Below are 18,790 nucleotides of genomic sequence, written 5' to 3' on the forward strand. Positions count from 1 at the left end.
GTATTTTATGTAAGACACAAATGACATATTTGGAAACATAAATTTTTGTTTCAAAGAATCCTAATTGTGCAATCCCCCTCCCTAATACATTCCCATCCCACACCAGAATGTTTTTTTGAAACATAAGTTAAAAAGAGTGTAGGGCAGGGGCAGGGGGAGATCAAATCACTGCTAAGCATTTCCCTAAAGTTTTATTACATTTAAGAGTAAGGCAAGCCACACAACTCTGCCCCCTGATATAGTGCTGAGTGGGCCATCTAAGGCTCTATTTTCCATGTTAGGGTCAAGACTGCTGACATGGGATTAATCAGCTACTCCTCCTAAACCATGAATCAGAACAATTGCTGTCAGTTTCATATGGTACAACTGCCTGGAAATAGAAGAATTGGAAAGTGAGAGAACCTATCAGGAACGTAGAAAAGAAAATGCTGGTGGATAGTTGTAACTCCAGTTTGGCTATTTGTGATTTGGCATAGTAACCAAATTAAAGTGATGAAACATACATTCAACCAAATGATTTTGGAACATCTTTCCCCACCTTTTTTTTTCTTTCAGATTTTGTTCTTCTATCAACTGTGACATTTCATAAAAACATCACACTCGTTTACTTTCTTTTAGTAGACACCATTTATGCGCAAGTCCACATTTAAACATGTCTGTTGACCCAGGGTTCAATTCAATGAAGCCTGTGCAAAATGCATACAGTGCTTCTGCATACATATTGCAAAGCCAACATTGTAGTTAACCTCTCCATGAATGTTTGCATTACAGAATGGGAAAATACTAGGTGCAAATGTCTGCTTAAAGGGACACTGAAATCCTTCACTATTAGAGAGGAGTGTGACAGCTTCTTTGTATACTAAGATATACTTACATTAAAATGGCTTTGCTCCTAAATGAGATTGCTTCTATTACTAACAATTATATGAAAAGGGACACTTATCGATCACATGTTTGGAAAAATGATTATCTCTTGCTTTATAAATGATATTTCAACAAAACTAAGAATTCTTTTTCTTGGGAATTAAGTATCACATTCAAAAGCTTTTTCAGTTTGTTAACAATACAATTGGGTATTTTCAGGAAAGCAGGTGTTAACTACGTGTGATATAACATATAATCAGGCTATAGGGCAAAGGTAATTAATAATTATGCCATAAAATAATATTTTATTAGAGAATAGAAAAATGCAGGGATTTTTCAAATGAAAACTTATTTGTAATTATTAAAGTTAATATTATTCAATAACAGTATTTTGTTTAATTTTAAGGTAGGGTTCTCTAGAAAATTATCCTTCCATGATTAAAAAAGCAAACAGACTTTATATGTTGACAGATTTTTAAAAATTAAAAGAAATTGTTATTCAAAATGTTAAGAACAAAAATTATGTATAAATGTAATAATGTACAAAGAGCCATTTATAACATGTAATTGTTTCCTGTGTACTCTGCTTTTACATAGCTGATTAAAGGTAAAAAAATTATTTTGATGTTTCATGATGCTACCACAGACGTGTTCATAGTACATGATATAATATAAAAACATTAAAATTATTAGTAAATAGTGCAAAAATTATTGATCTATAAACTAAACCCATTCAACATATTCTCAAATTGTATTTTATCTTAACCAAATACATGCTACAGACATATGGCCAATTAGAGAATTGTTATTATTAAAACACACTGCAGTAGTAGTTTGTTAAATGAAATGGAACTATTCCAAAAGAAAGATACGTAATATAAAAACACATATTTTAATTTTAGTATACAGTAGTAAGCACTCATTTTATACCACAAAATTTTTGCAGTCATTTTAAGTGCAATATTTAATGTATCTATACTAAAGTTCTCAAGAAGACTGAATCACTGAAGAAATGGAAGTATCAGTAACCATTTGTTACAGGATTTATTCTTGAGAAGAATTTGAACTATAACTTTAAGACATCACTTGGAAGCAAATATAGAATTATCATAATCACCTCTGTAAGTTTAGAACAGTAAAGTGGTTTTGTAAAATATTTATTTGATTAATAGTACAGGCATTGAAATTAAAACTATCTACTGCTTCAATAAAAAATACTTTTGTTTGCCAGAAAAAAATGAAAAGTTATGTGAACATAAGTTGAAAATAGTTGACTTTTTTATCTAAATAAGATAAAAGATTAATGCAATTTATAATTGATGAAATATTTGATTACAAACATAATTGGTTATAGTGTAACTCAAAATGACTGTTTAACAGCACTCTGACAATGATTTATAAGATGTCTGATAAAATTAGTGCCAAGTTTTCAAATTGTACACAGCATTCTAAATAATTGGGAAAATTAAAATGATTTTAATTTTTTTCCTGCTTTTATTGATAATTTTTCTATCAGTAAAAAATAATAGAAGTATTTCCAAAGAAGCCCATAATGTACCTAGGTTCTGTATGTATTTATTTACCATTTTCAGAATTTATTCTAATTGGAAGCATTTAGTAGTATTCTTTTTATTTCAAAAGAAAATCCATAGTATCAATTTATTGCCCTCATTCCTGAATGAAAGTATTATATAAAGTGGTTTATATAACAAATGGTATTCTAATCCTTTTTTGAGAATGAGAATATTCTGCCTATTCAATATATATTCAAAATCTGTATTCTGTTACATATATTTTAAATAATTTGATAAAAGTGATCATAGATAAAAACACACACACCAAGAATCTCAGAGTAAAAGCAGGGTAACTGAGTAAATAAAGATTAACAGATTAAAGGTTTAGTAATATACCTGAATGTAATTCCTGCAAGAAAAAGAACTGTTACAGAAATGCAGAGGAGCTTACAAAGAGTGGGGGTAGGGAGGAGGTTGGTGAAGAAGAAAGAGGGGGTCTTGATAGCCTTTAGTAAGGCAACCATTTCATTGATATGACTCCTCCCATTCTCCCCAGAATGATCTGCACTGAGAAACGCTGACCACCTAGATCAAAGCCATATTCAGCCTCTGCACTCTTTCTAACTTGTCCTCAATTATAGATGACCTTTAGGCAAAGAAGGAAAAAGAAATATTTCTTTACTATTAAATGAAATAAAATTCATATTTTAGAATTGCTGAGTACAGCATGTACATACAACTGGACCCCAGACCATTATTTTTCTTGCCTGTTTCCATCTGCATTTCATCTACTTTCTGCATAAAATTTGGGGAAATTATTATGTATACCTTCAAATAATATAATCAATACTTAATGATGCTTTAAAAATTCCATTTTAGTCTATGTAAAAGACTCAAGAAGCATGCATGAGAATGATTTATAAAACAGATTTCTTGCAAAATATTACATCAGTATAAAGCCTTGATTTCTTCTAATGAAAATAATATCAAAAGGATTGCTAATCATATTAAAATGTGAAATACTGTTATCTTTGCTTGAAAATAAAATCCCTTAAACAATTTGTTTATCAAATATATGGATGATACCTTGCAATTAGGAAACTAGAATATAATTTGAAGAAGAGAGGATTCTGCTAATAAGAATTTTTAAAATATATATCTGAAATGGACTTTCGTATTATTAAAATAACTTTTACTTTATGCAAAATTCTTATTTGTAACACAAATAAATGTTTTGGTTAAATGCTCTAAAACACACATAAAAGGGACAAAACTATCATAGAATAGTAATAGTGTTAAACAAACAAAATCTAAAATATTAACACACTCCCCTATGTAGTATTTGTTTAATAAAATTCCCCTTATAATTAAGAATTTACTCTCAGAGACTGTAAATTATATGATGAAATTTTCTAGTCTGTACTCAAATCATTGTTTGAATCTGTTAAGTGAACATTTTTTAAGGTTTTGTATCTTTAAAAAGAGCATTTATGTCTTCTTTGCCTTATACCAGTGAAGTAACACTTCAAAAGTTTTCACTGACTCCTTTTTTTCAAAGAAAAACATCTTTGTAATTATTTTTAAGTCCATTTTTTATAACCCATTATGTAAAATCTAATAAAAATAGGAAAAGCACATGGGAGAATTAATCATCTATAATCTTAACAAACAGAGGCAGCTATTGGAAATATTTCAGAATATTTTCTTCCAGTCATTTTTTTTAAGATTTTAGATTTTACTTTTTATAAAAATCTATATGAAAAATTTTATATAATTTGGTAGTCTTCACTTTTGTTTCAAGGTATGTTAATTAGAATTTTCCCCCGTCACTGAAAACCCTTGGTAAATGAAATTGTAAAGTTTTATGATAGTCAATCCTATGAAAATGTTAGCTAAATCACTTTAAAGGAAACTTATTTGAGCGATATTCTTTTGAATATTTTTATGAAGACTCTGCCCCTGTGTAGTTCTTTTTTCCGTTTTACTTTTACAGTTTAGAATTTTGTCACTTACTTAAAACAAAAGACAAAACTAAAAGCACTGCGTTATAGTGAAAATGTTTATCAGATAAGGAGTCCCGCTTTAACAACAAAGCTGTCTTGGCAAAAAGCTTGCAAAGCGCTCCTCACTTGGGAGCACGTGAGAAAGACTGTAATCAGACCAGCTGAGATTTGCTGGAGCCAAACCTTACGGAAAAAAGAATCTGCAGATTTAAAACGGTAATGCTATCATCTTACCTTCATTCAGAGCTAACCATAGGCGTGCAGTGGGACCGTTTGTAAATGTCACTTAAAAAGGACACATAGCTATGAATTCCATATCCGTTTCAGATTACCTGGTTGCTTTGTATGCTGAGGTGATATTTGTGTGTGTTGTGTATGTACATTCACCTTAAAACGTAGTGAGAATCAGTCCAAGGAATGACTAAATGAAATAATATGAAAAATGTGAGAGGAGGTGTGTAAACAAGATGCCCAAGTGCCCGTTTTAGAATACTTCAGAATGTTTCAGGTGGCAGAAAGATCTCTTGTCCTTTCCCACTTTCTTCCTCTCCCCAGTAAGGGAGCAATGATCCACCTATATCAATTGGATTTTGGAGGTGTTTAGGAACACCTTGATGAAAAACCATCAAAATCCCCTATCTTCATTAGATAGTATCTCTGAATCTCTGACATAGGGCAAACATTTTTTTCTCCTCTTTCACTGACCATTCTAACTGACTGAGATGACCTGGTGCTACAGATAGGGTGGAGTAACTGGAAATAAATGTAATGTTCAACTTCACAATTTGGTTGAATTTTTTATTTAATTGAACAGTTATTTTGCCTACTTGATCACCTTATTTAGTTTGTGGGATGTGTGTGTGTGCGTGTGTGTGTGTGTGTGTGTTTTGAGAGAGGGAATGATGAGTAGGGAAGCTTCATGCCTAAGGAGAAATAGAAATGATCACAGATGCAGAAAGTATTTAAAATAATGCATTCAGGCATCTCTGAAGCCTTGATTAGAAGTGTCAAATGTTTCTTACATGTTTTAACTATAAAATACTGGCTCCATTACTTTAGAAAGCCAAAATATGTGGTATTCACATGTTAAAGATCTAAATGCAGTATTAATTGAGCTCTTTCTCATTGGAGTTTATTTTCAAAGCAAGGCACACAAGATATATTTAGAAGTATGGTTTGATAAATCCATGCTTGCAGAGGGGAACAGGATTAATTTAAATGATTCTGTAAAAATGAATGTGTCCTAAGATGTGCACTCTCAGTTGCTTTTCTGGTTTACTTTAATATGAAGAAAAATAATGTGATCTCTTTTGTTAAGAAGATTATGTAATGTATTTATTAATTTATTTAAAATTAAGATACACTTGATATCATGTGCATTCCGGAATGCAAAGCAGAGAATTATGAGCCCAAACACAAAGGAAGGATCTAAGCTTTAGTATCTGTTTTACTGCAACGCTCATTTTGTAAAGTAACAAAAATGTTCATTCTTCAGTTAATGAAAAAAGTAATCGTTTCCATTTTTTTTCCCAACAAAGATGTTCTTCCCTGTTTCCTTGGGGGTGTAAAGGAAATTGTTCTTTTCCAATTTATTTTGTACCAGGAAGTTAAATTTTTTTGTGTGGATAATTTAATTACCTTCTATACCTGATAGATTTAGAACATTTCAAGGAATGTTTCCATTTCCTCTTTCCCCATATCACACATATGATATGTGATAGGAATCTTTGAAATGTTAGTTTTCACATGAGGCTAATTCCTTGAGAATATAATCTTTGTCTTTCTAAGGGAATGTATATATGAATTAAAATTTCTTAGCTTAGTCTTAGTAAAATATATTCAATCCTTTTGAAACACTCATTAAATACTCTTTTTTATTTAGTTGCTTCCTTCTGAGATGCTACAATCAATTCTACTAGCAGATCCCATTCATGCACCATATAATGGTTTCCTGATTTCAAGTACTAAAATTACATAAAACATACAAGGTTCAAGTATAAAATAATGCGATCAATCTAATAAACCCAAACTTACATTTTCATTCAGAGGCATCACCTAAGAGCCACCACCACATTTGTGTGGCCATTCTTGTCTTTAAAATTATGTCCTTGATGGACATCCTGTTGACAAATATGCAATGAGGTCAAATTATTGTGCATTGAAGGGATTTGTAATATCATTCTGTGTCAGTACTGGTGAACAGATATGTGCTCCAGCTTGTTTTAGGTAAACAAAAGAAAGAAGAGAAAGACTTCAAGAGGCTAGGGGGAGATAATGTGACAAGCCTTCTTGTGTGATTTGTGAACATATTCAGAAGACAATTCAAAAAGATGAGTTTCAAAACAAGTTTTGAACAAAGATAGTATTTGTGAACTCTATGAACTCCAAGATGGCTCATTTGAAGGGCAATCTTCACTTGGATATGTGCATACTAATCTACTTTTAAATATATATACTCATTACTTTATATTCATACACTCAATGACAATGACTTTCAAGTCATATATCTTGAAAGTAAAAAAACTACGAGTACTGCAGTTAGAAAAAGGAACAGAACATTCTGCAGCTTGGGGGCACAACCAGTTGTCTCTTTTCTCCTAGGTTTGCCATTTGTAAATAGGGAGCTTCTGCACTTGGTTCCATCTCACCGGGTTTTGCCAACAGGGTCTTTATTTGACCACTTCTTCCAGTAGTAACACAACAAAATTAGTCTTATGCCTTAGCATCATGATCTTAGTCCCCAAAATGGCATTTTCTAGTTTGGCATAATCAATTTATGTATCAGACTTGGCTTTGAATAAATTCTCACTGTTTCTCAAACCAAAACAATCCTCAAAGTGGAAAGGTTCTCAGTCTTTGACGGTAAGGCTGTAGTTTGAAAAAGATGTCACAAGTTGTGTAAATAATTCCAAAAAGTCCCTTATAGTAATATTTTGATCAATGCCCACTCATTGCTTAAAATGACTGAAGGGACCAGCAAATGTGTCTGTGTCTAAAATATTTTCACAAAATTTTATTTTCATATGTCTATTAATTGCAGAATGTATAATTATCAAATTTTAACTGTAATGACTATAAGACACGTGAGTGCTTTCTCCTTATGAATAACCTCTTACTTGGTGGTTAAAATCAGCTCAGAATATGAGCCAGATTAAAAAGTATACTAAAACTAACTTCAATTGTAAAATAAAATCATTGTAAGATGTAATATTTTATTTATTCTCACTCCCCATTCTAGAAAAATGAGCAGTTAAATATCATTTGCTGTTTGGAGAAATTGTTATTTTTTACCACAAAAGTTAGGAATATGCAACAACTGATATATTTCAATGCACTGTAAGAGAGGAATGAGAAAAAAAACTCAAACTTAGAAATATTAGATTTATCAATATGTAATTACGAACATTTTATCTACTGATTTACCTAAATTAAGTTAAATGTCCATGGATTATATAGGAGATTGTCTGGTCAGGGAGCCATCAGATCCATTAGTATATTCCCCAGGGCTCATTTCTTATATGTACATTTGGGTATTTTGAAAGGTAAATACATGAAACATTTTAATCCCTCTTTTTAATTCTTTAGTGCTTTGTTTTGTTTAAATGGAGGAGTCCACAGATTTCATTTGCAGATAACCTTTATAAATGTGCTGTGAAAATTCTTCATAATTTGTTAATATGTCGTTTCATCCCCTATTATGGCTTAAAGGCCAACTTCAAGAACTCCATCTATTAATACTGGGCTCAAGAATTTTCTAAACATTTCATGCAAACCTTACCAACCCCCCTTTACCCCTTTCAGATTCCTTATACATTTTCTGTGACACCAAACATTATCAAGCAAAGTTATGAAAATATGATTGATTGATAGGATATTTTCAGTGCAAGAAGGGATTTAGCAATAATTTAATCTAATCCTATATTCTGTCTATGAGGAAACCAAGACCCAGAAGTAGAAGGCAAATTGCTCAAGGTCATTTAGTTTATCGGCGTCAGCGAAGTGTGAGGAATTTTTCCAACCAGTATGTCTTATGCCACATTACCTTACTTCATGGAGAGTAGAAAGAAAAATATAATCTTTTTCTTTTGATCTCTTTGTATTTGGCTAATCCAACGATGTTTATTATCTGAAGAGATTTGGAACTCATTTAGGCTATTTCTGTATATCTGATTATGCAAAGATACATTTTTTCTCAGGGGAATAAAAGAGAAGTCAAGGCTAAAATAGGTCAAGCTTTGAAACCACCACACTGGAGCTTATTCAAAACTTTTCCGAAGCAGTCAGTGTCCCCTCCCTATGAGTGGCGATAGGAGCCAGGGGCAGGCTTGTCTCTCAGCCCTTAGCACCGTAGCAATGCCAATGAGGGACTTGCGAGGCTGTGGTGGGGGTGGTGGGCTGCCACAGGGAGGAGCTAAGCAGTGAGTCCTTTTCGGAAACGAGACAGCTTTTCAGGATATGCATTGTGTTCTTATTTGGAATTCTGTTTATGTTGCCAACATTAGCATAGATTTTCCTTAATGAATGCTTTCCAGCTGAAAGATGGTGAAAGAGATACTATGTGAATCTTTTTAATATTAGTTCATTAAATTAAAACAGTTCTGCCTTGCAGTGAGGCCTTTTCCTTTCAGTGTTACACTTAGTTTGCAGATAATGTCCATGATAATAGATATAGGTGCCCTGCAAAGATGATCTTTTTAATCAAAGTCATTTAGTATTAGCACTCTTGTGTAGTAATTTAATCGTTTTTCTGGCAGGTAGTATAAAAGTTAGAAATAAAAATTTGGCCATTCCATATTGTGGATCCATGCATTTGGTTGAAACCATTTTCTTCCCTCAAATTTGGTGACCATATGCCAAATACATAAAGTTCTTCTTATCCCATTTTTCAAAATACAAGTGTGAAATTGGGCTATTTTTCCCATTTTTTTATAAATGACTTGGGGAAGGGAGACTCTTTCCAAATCTCCCCACGCAAAACCTAAGAGAAAACATCACCACATTCTTGATGATTGTGTTTACTAAATCACTTCCAAATTAGATGCTTCAGAAACATCACACTACGCAAATAGCAAATATTCGATTCACGCATTGCCTGAAGGCTTTGGACTGCATCACCCTACATATCCATCATAGGAACAATGGAATAAAATGATCCTGCAAGGTTAGAGAAAACAAACCCACTCAGCCACTTTTCACAAGGAATATTTGGATAACCAAGGCTTGATGCAAATATTTGTTACTAGCCATTATGACAAGCTGGGGACATTCCATGATCTTATTAGTATCTAGTCATTCACAGTTTGCTTTTTCTGTATCAAAACATGCACTCAGATAATAGGAATAAATTGTTGATTTCCCATGTTACTAGGCAATTATAAATATTTCAGCAAAAGGGTTATACTGTGCCAAGGTTAGAATCTCACAGAAAAATTCAAGATGCAAATGCCAGTGTCTAGCAAGCTAATGCCAATGTTTCCAAATAGTCCTCATTTGATTGGCTTCTAGAGAAAAGACTTAAAACAGAATCAAGTATACAATAGCTTTTAAAAAGCTGGTAGACTATCACTTATCACTTCTGGAGGCTCACCTTTATTTTTTCTTCCCTGGCCAGCATTCATACATACACTGCACATTTCTACTAACAACTGAGAATTACTTATTTCAATTCTAGAATATTTTAAGCACAAAAATTAAAAGAGTCACCAGAACAGTAGTTTATCTTACCACTTTTATTATATAATGTTTTTAGAGAACTCTGCATCATTTATCATTGTAGGTAACTTTTTTCCACTGCTGTTTTTCCTATTTATTTAACTGTTTGCAATAGCAAAATGCAAAGTGGAGATATATTAACAGGTGATTTTAGTCTCTGAAAAATAAAAATATAGTTACAGAATCATGGAACTGCAATGTGCTTGAGGACTTACTGCAGGCAACCATCTCACCCTACAGGTCATCAAAATGTGCTCATAAAACAAAACAATTAGGCCTGAATTGAAGTAAATCTTTGTCAGTAGAGCCAAGACCAGCACCAAGCCACATAATATACTGGTTGATGTAGGATTCCTCCTAACATGCTATACTTTTGCCTTTTCTTTCTGGAACTTGTTTTTGTTTTTGCAGGAAGGGGATGAAAAAAGACAATCTAAGAAGTCTACCTTCTCCTTTTGCTTTCTTCTGTGTCCCTTATAATCCCGTATTCCTATGGAAACACCAGCTCTTCTATGCTCCAAAATCACTACTTTCATCCTCTACCCTTTCCATGACATTTTCATTGGTGTTCTTTCCATTTATCAGAAAACAAAAAGGGTTGTTAAAATGCTGTTGTTCTTTTTAAGATGTTCTAGGGTACACAACGACTTAAGACTTTTCTAAACAAGAGCATTCCTTCAACTTCTAAGAGATGGATCAGAAAGATGGACCAGGTCATCCTTCTCAGCAGTCACTGGGATTTTCCTCTGGGAAGAAGATCAGGAGTAGAGTTTTCCAGAAGGCCGGGCTATTTTGTGATTATACTTTAATAGGCTATCTCTTTATCCATTTAAGAGTCTGTGTCATTTTGATATAAAGGAGTCATAAGAGATTTTTAAAAAGCAAATCCTCTTTTTGGGCAGTAATTGAAAGAAATAAAATAGAGGACGAGGCCAGTTGTCCTAAATTTTAAATGTAAGAAAGATAGAAAGAAACAAAAAGTGTATTTGTTATCAGATTAGTACCCAATGTGGCGTAAATAACTAACACTCACATATATTAGTTTAGTTGTTTTCTTTGTGTCTGTGTGTGGTGGTGGTGAATATTGCACATGTGTATCATTGACTTTATAGACGTTCAGAGTTATTCCAAGAAAGTCAGGGCATTTTTTATTTATTTCTAAAATACTATTTGAAGCATGAAGGAGGCAAACAAATATTTCGTTCATTATGCAATCATCAAAATAAAAATAAATTCAATTAGTTGATGAAGGTTGTTCAGCTCAATACTGGTAGATCCCTGATGAGAATACAACCTTTAGTAGCACATCCTTTAAGAGCATAGCACCCCAAAATATAAATTATTATTTAAAATAGTCCAGCCTTTGAGATTCACATTTTATGCTTTTTCAAATGGTTTGTTTAGTAGCATAATAAATTTTCTGGTATATCAGAATACATATAACATTTTGATATATATAAATATACAATGTAAGTATTTATAAATATATAACACATAAACACAATTGTTAATTGATATAATAAGAAGCAAGAAGTAAAACTTTATAGAGCTTTATCTACTCCCAAAGAAGAGTCATTCTAGACTAATGGCACAAATAGTAACAATAGGCTGCTAAGGAATAGTCAGAAACTGATCATGAGGCTCATTGTATTTAACATTTCCCTTTGGAGTGGCAAAAGTTTTTTACTATGGCTATTTCTTCAGTTCTGAAGGCATACAAAGGTTGGGACACCCAATCTTGAATGCTCAATAAAATGGAATGGCAATTTTCCAAGAGCTGTGAAACTGCTACTAATTAGCACATTAATTTATATAAATAAAATTCTCTTTGCTGTTCCCCAGTGTTCTGACTGAGAGATGTAACAAGATGGATGAACATGACAAATCAAAGTGAAATTTACAGGCTTAAAAAGAAAGGATACAGAAATAATCCCTTGACCTTATTCCAACTTTTCTGACCTTCCTTCATCAGTACCACTTTTCTACAGAGCCCTTAAATATGCACTTCTCAATCTGCCAGACTTAAATTCTAAAGATACGTTGACAAAGAAGAGTACCCACCTCTATACTCCTGGAACTGGACTCAAGAGGATGGCTTTCATTAATTCTTACACTCACTTTTTTTTTTAATTGTTAATGTACAATTACTTGAACAACATTATGGCTACTAGACTCCCCCCATTATCAAGTCCCCCCACACACCTCACCACAGTCACCGTCCATCAGTGTAGCAAGATGCTACAGAATCACCACTTGTCCTCTCTGTATATACTGCCTTTCCCGTGCACCACCCCCCCCGCTACATTATGTGTGCTAATCATAATGACCCTTTTTCCCCCTTATCCCTCCCTTCCCACCCGTTCTCCCCAGTCCCTTTCCCTTTGGTAACTGTTAGTCCTTTCTTACATTCACTTTTAAGTTTTTGTCACATACATTTTCTTAACAAAAATATAAATACTTCTGTTTTTAAAATCTTTTTCCTTACATACAAAATAAAATGTATGATATAGTATATTTAGAATATAAAAGTATTTATTTTTAGCCTTAACTAATTTTTATCATTAATCCAATTTAAAAAATGAATATTTTCTCAAAGCCAAGTAAATATTTCAAAATAAATCCCTAGTTGAGTAGAAAAACAAGGCCATAATTTCTAGGAAATGTTTTATTAAATTAATGTTTTATTATAACTCTGTGACTCTGAAAATAAAATTAATGTAATAGATACTTTCAGATGTGTGTATATATACTTACTTTCACACAGATATGTATAAAGGTACATATATTTGGTTATAACTCCATTGGCAAGATACAGCCTGCAAAATAGTAATAACCCTGGTTATAACCTATTACTAAATGTTAAATTCAATTTTACAAAAAACAGAATAGAACTGAAAATTAAAAATACATTTTATATAGTAAAGATAAGTACTGTTTTGTGAGACAGGCTTATCAGTTATGTTATGTGTCTAAACTTATATATTGTGATATATATATAAGGATATTTCTTATGTAAAACATGTTTAAGAGTTAGGAAGATCTTCCAAAAAGCAGTATATAAGACAAAGTCTATGGAATCAAGGAACTTATGTTACAGTGGAACATAAATAAACAAAGTGTATGTGTGATATCTGATAAGTAAACAAAATACATGTGTGATATCTACTCTACTCATTAAGTGCCTTGAAGAAAAGAAAGGAAGAGGATTATAAAACAAAACCAAGGGTAGATATGTGACAATACATCTGTTAAAGGAAGCTCACTGAGAAATCAACACCTGATCAGGAATCTCAGCGGTGTGAAGAAGAGCATTTCAGCCCAGCACACAAATCCCTGAGGTAGGAATGAGATTAGTACATATTGAGAAACTGCAAGAAAGTCAGTATGAGTCAGTTGGAGTGATTAAGGTACAGAGCAGTTGAAATAACAGAGAAAGAGAAAAAGCAACTATTGTTAGTCACATGGCACCTTGATAGCTTTACAAAGAACTCTGGATTTCATGCAAAGTGCAATGATGAAGCTTCATGGAGAACAATGGCATGATTTCCATTTCCACAAGAGTTCTCTAGATATTGTATGAAGAATAGACTATTGTGGTAATATTAGAGTGAAAAAGAGAGAGATAGGGAGATTAGTATGAAGCCAACAGAAACATAGGAAAAACAAGACAGCAATAGCTTGATGTAGACTGGCAATAATGGAAGGATGAGAAATAGTTTGAGTCAGGACACATTTTGCCCTCCAGACTTGCTCATGGAATAAGTGATGAGTATGAAGAAAAGAGACAAATCAAGATAATAATCTGATTTGGGGCCCTAACAATCTGTAAATGATGGTGGACATATAAGGCTTGAGGATGAGAGGGTTGGGGATAGGTGAGTGGGTAATTAGGAACTTTTGTGTTTTTTCTCCTATTAATATATTGCCACTATTGTGGCATTCTAATAAACAGTGATTAAGGTCTTGCTAAGAGTCAGTCTGTGTACTAACTGTTGGGAATATAAAGCCAAAATAAAAACATTTTTTGTGCAAAGAAAAAAAATAACAAAACAAAACTAGAAATTTTATTATGGTATAATTGATACTGTGATAAGTATATGAAAAGGATATTTGAGCAGCAGAGAGTAAAGACTCTATTAGAGGATTTTCAGTTATTTCCAATAAAGATGAAACTGGAGCTGTGTTTCAAAGGATAAGTTGAGGAATAACAACTGGTAGGAGAGATGAAGGGATACTTGAGGCATTTACAAGAGCATGGGCAAATGCACAGAGAAATAAAACACAAGTTTGGGAAACTAGATACTGGATGAAGGGTCTATGTTGCATATTGGTGAATGATGAGATAAAATGCTAGGCAGGGACAAGATCATGGAGAATCTTCTCTAGTGAGCTACAAGTTACAGTAATCTATGAAAAAAATCACAGGTCTTAAATCAGGGGAAATGCTTTGATCAAATAAATTACATGGGGATGAGGCCAAAGTCAGAAAATACAATAAGGATGCTTTTGCAGTAATCAAGGATAAAAATGGTGAGATCTAAAGCAAGGCACTGATAGCAGGGATTAGAAGAAAGAAGATTAAGTTTCCACTGTTTTAAGATAAGTAAGCAATGTAAGGTGAGCACTCTATGAGAGACATAGATGATATCAATCAGTGGGGATTGAAAGTGCAAGCAGATTATACATTAGATTCATTCTATGCCTGGACAGGAAACATTTAAAGAGATGTAACCATAACACTTACCCAGATCCTTTGCCTAGCTCTGAGCTTCTCTAATTTAGATTTTTCTTGAGTCCCTAACCTTTTATACTTTGGGCTCCTAGACTAGGTTTTTATTTCTGTCATAATAAACCCTGTGATCTTCATTTTACTTTGACCTATGCACTGCCTGTTGCTCTATTACAAGGTGTATGTGGTAGAGTCAAGAGCAGTGGCAGAAGAAAGAACAGTGGTGGAGACCTCACACCTGGTGCAGGATTAGCCACTTCCCAGCTCTTTGACCTTCAATGAGTTCCAACCTTTCCAGAATGTAAGAGTGTTCCTAACAGGGCTATTCATCATTATGAGAAGTTAGGAACATTCAGAATGCCCAATAATATGTGATTGATTAAATGATTTTTGAAAACCATAAAATATAACACAGCATTGAAAGTCATGTTTTTAGAATATTTAATAATATAGAAAATGTACATAATATAGTCTTAGATAAATAGAGAGCAGTTTATAAAATCATATATTTCCTTTTAAATTATGAATAAAGATATATTTCAGAAAAAGTTTGAAAAGATACATAACAAAATGATATTAATACTTATATCTATGAAAAGTGAGTATGGGTAATTTATATTTCCCTCACTGTGATTTGCTGAATTTTTCATATTTTCTGTATCAAAAATGTTAGTTTTATTATCAGCCAAAAGGTAGCTAAAGTAATCAATAGTTTTCTCATCCCAAAGAACAATTTCAAATACAGCATAGATATGATTAGGGTATATTTATCAGCTAGTCCCAGAAAACTCAATTAAAAGTATCTTAAAGAGACTTTTACTTCCATTTTGGATAAAGACTGTTGCAGGATAATGTTGCTTCCGTCCAGATAACCTATACAATCACAACGTGTTTTGTTTTTGTTTTTAATCACAGACCTGAGAATGCAAAGAAACCTAAGTAACTGAAATCTGAAGATGGGCAAACTCTTCGAGGAGAAAAGAAACCTACAACCACTTTCATTCTGGGGGAGAGGTGGGAGGAGAACATGGGTAAAGGAAAAAATCACTAAAATTTTTAGACATGTGTAAGGCCAACATGCATAGGCATGACAGCTCAGAATTCAGTGGACAGTAGCCATATACAGAATCTGCACCCATCCACTGACTCTTTCCCATAGGTCTTCCTTGAGTACTCATATAGAAGAGTGGGTGTAGCCAAAGGGCCCATGAAGGTTGAGTGTGGGGCAGATAGTTGCTTTCCCCGTGGAGTATGAATCAGTGCTGTTGAAGACTGGGGGAGGGCAAAAGAGCTGACAGAGACCATCACCCAGTGAACAAGCATTTGGGGACATCCAAAGTTGGTATGGCTAAGAGCTGAGAAAAAAGCCCCTTGTGAGTATGCCAGGTCTTTACTAAATCAACCTTTCAGCACTCCAAAACTGGATACATGGCAGAAAGGCAGGAAAAATGTCTCCTGAACCACAGAAAGCTAGGAAACACTGAGAGCACTGACTCTGCAGCAACCCAACTGACTGTCAGCCGCAATGAACACGAGATCTCCCATGGCTTCAAAGCTGGTGGGGAGCTACAAAGCGTAAGAGATATTTTGAGTTCCCTAGGTGCTTAGTCTCTAGTGCTACTTAAGAGAATGTCCTGCTCTTGATCTCAAATAATTTGAAGCCAGTGATGAATCGAATCAGATTAAAACAACAATAGTCTCAGCTCATCTATAAATTAGATTGACTAATCCTCCAACCCCACCCCCACTCTAGATGCCTGAAAGAAATAGGAGCCTGCTGTTTCTTAGTTTTACTATTATTTACTTCAGTCTGTACTATTCTCTTATTCATAATTCCCTGCATTAAAAAAAAAGACAGTTATAAAGAAGAAAGGAACATGACTCATCAATAGAAGCAGATCCAGAAATGAAACAGATATTGGAATTGTCAGACAAGGACTTTCAAATAACTTTGATGAATGTTTAAACAAGAGCAGAAAGAATAGCCAACATAAGTAAATTAGAAAATGAATTTTATCAGAGGCATGGAAATCATTTTTAAAAAGACCTAAATAGAAAAAGCAGAAATGAAAACCATGAGAGCAGAAATGAAGGATTCTTTTCTTATCAGTAGATTGGACCCAGAATAGAAAAAATGAGTGAATTCAAGGACAAGTCAATAGAAATAATCCATATTGAAAAAAAAAAGAGCATGTGAGATTTGTGGGACAAATAGCAAACAATGGAACAGAATAACTGGAGTCACAGAGGGAAGAAAGAGAAAATGGGCTAGAAAGAATATTTGAAGAGATAATAGCCAAAGATCTGTCAAAGTTGGTGAAATATATCCACCATCACTCACAAAAAAATATATTTACCTTTGAATCCAAGGAAGGATAAATACAAAGAAAACTACACCTAGGCACATTATAATGGAACTGCTTAAAGACAATGATTTTAAAAAAACAAAAGAAAAATAAAGTAACATACACAAAAAGAAATCTATTATTGCAAATCCTAAAATGTCTAGAGTTGGACTAGTTTCAGAATTGACTAATTCAGCATCTCACCCTGGACAGGAACCCAGATTCTTTTCATCTTTCCTTTTTGCCATATTTAGAAAATAGATAATTTGCTTCTCTCGTAATCAAAGATGCTTACAGGAACACCAGGAAGCATGTCACAGCAGGCATTAAAACCCCAGAGAAAGGAGACGGTCTCTTTCTTAGGTCCTTCTTAAAAGTAATAAAAACCTTCCCAGAAATTGTCTGGAAGAATGGCTCTTCTTGCTAGAATTCTACCACATGCTCGTTCCTAAATTAATCACCAACAAAGAAGAAATAATTGATTAGCTTAGACTAATTAGTTAATACACATTTTTAAAACCTTTCCTGAAATACGCAGTCCTTCATACCTTTGCCAAAACTAGACTTTTTCTTAGCAAGGAAGTAAAGGCAGAGCATGCTTGTTGGATAGAAAAATGGCTTTTATTAAAATGTTAATGTAGAGATGCAGTAGGAAACCATTCATATTTCAACAGAGAAACTGAACATGGCCTTAAATCTTACAATTGTATTGCTAACAATTTCACTACATCTTTGAGTAGTTCATATCAGTATTTGATTATTTTTATATTCTTCTATTTCATTCTACAACCCCTACTGGGTGTGGGAGATACTGGAGAGGCTTTGTTTTTGTCCTCTGAGTTTGCTTTGTGATCTGGGAAGGTAGACCTGAAACAAATAGTACCACTGGAAGAAATGATAGCAGAGCATGGATCTGAACTCAGGTCCTTCACTTACTAACTAAACTGCCTTGAACAAGTTACCTAAACTCCCTAAGCTTCAGGATCTGCATCCGTTAAGAGGCTAATACATATCATACTCATATAATTGTGGTGTATTATAAGTAGATAAAAACCATGAAGTGAGTATAAAAAGTGTTTAAGAAACATTAGCTATCATTATTACTTAATAATATGTTTTTAGAGAGTTTAGCAGGTGTGCATAAGAAGTAATTGTTGAGAAAGTCAACATGGAAATGGTAAGTCTTGAATATATCCAGATACATTAACTATTCACCTGTTGTAGAAAGGACTGGGATACTGTTGAAATGCATCTCTAGAAAAATGACCATAATAATAAGAGATACAAAGGCATAAAAAATGAAGGGGTAAGGATCCTGGATAAGCAAATAAACCTGAGTGTAGGCTTTATGAGTGGAGTTTAGGGCTGGGAGATGATGTTGAAAGAAAACTTGGGTGATAAGAACCCTCATATATGACATAATTAAGGTGTCAGACTCTGTTCTCTAGACAATAAGGAATAATTAAAGGATTATTTTTAAAGGTAGTAATAATAGGTGCCATTTCCAAAGGTTATGGCCACAGTGAGTTCAGATGGACACTGAGAGAGAGCAGTGAGACACAGTGTCTGTGCCAGAGACACAATGACAGAAGACTTGCAATAATTCACTTGAGAAATAAAATC

The sequence above is a fragment of the Manis javanica genome, chromosome 2 (assembly GCF_040802235.1).
Source record: "Manis javanica isolate MJ-LG chromosome 2, MJ_LKY, whole genome shotgun sequence".
Lineage (NCBI taxonomy): Eukaryota > Metazoa > Chordata > Mammalia > Pholidota > Manidae > Manis > Manis javanica.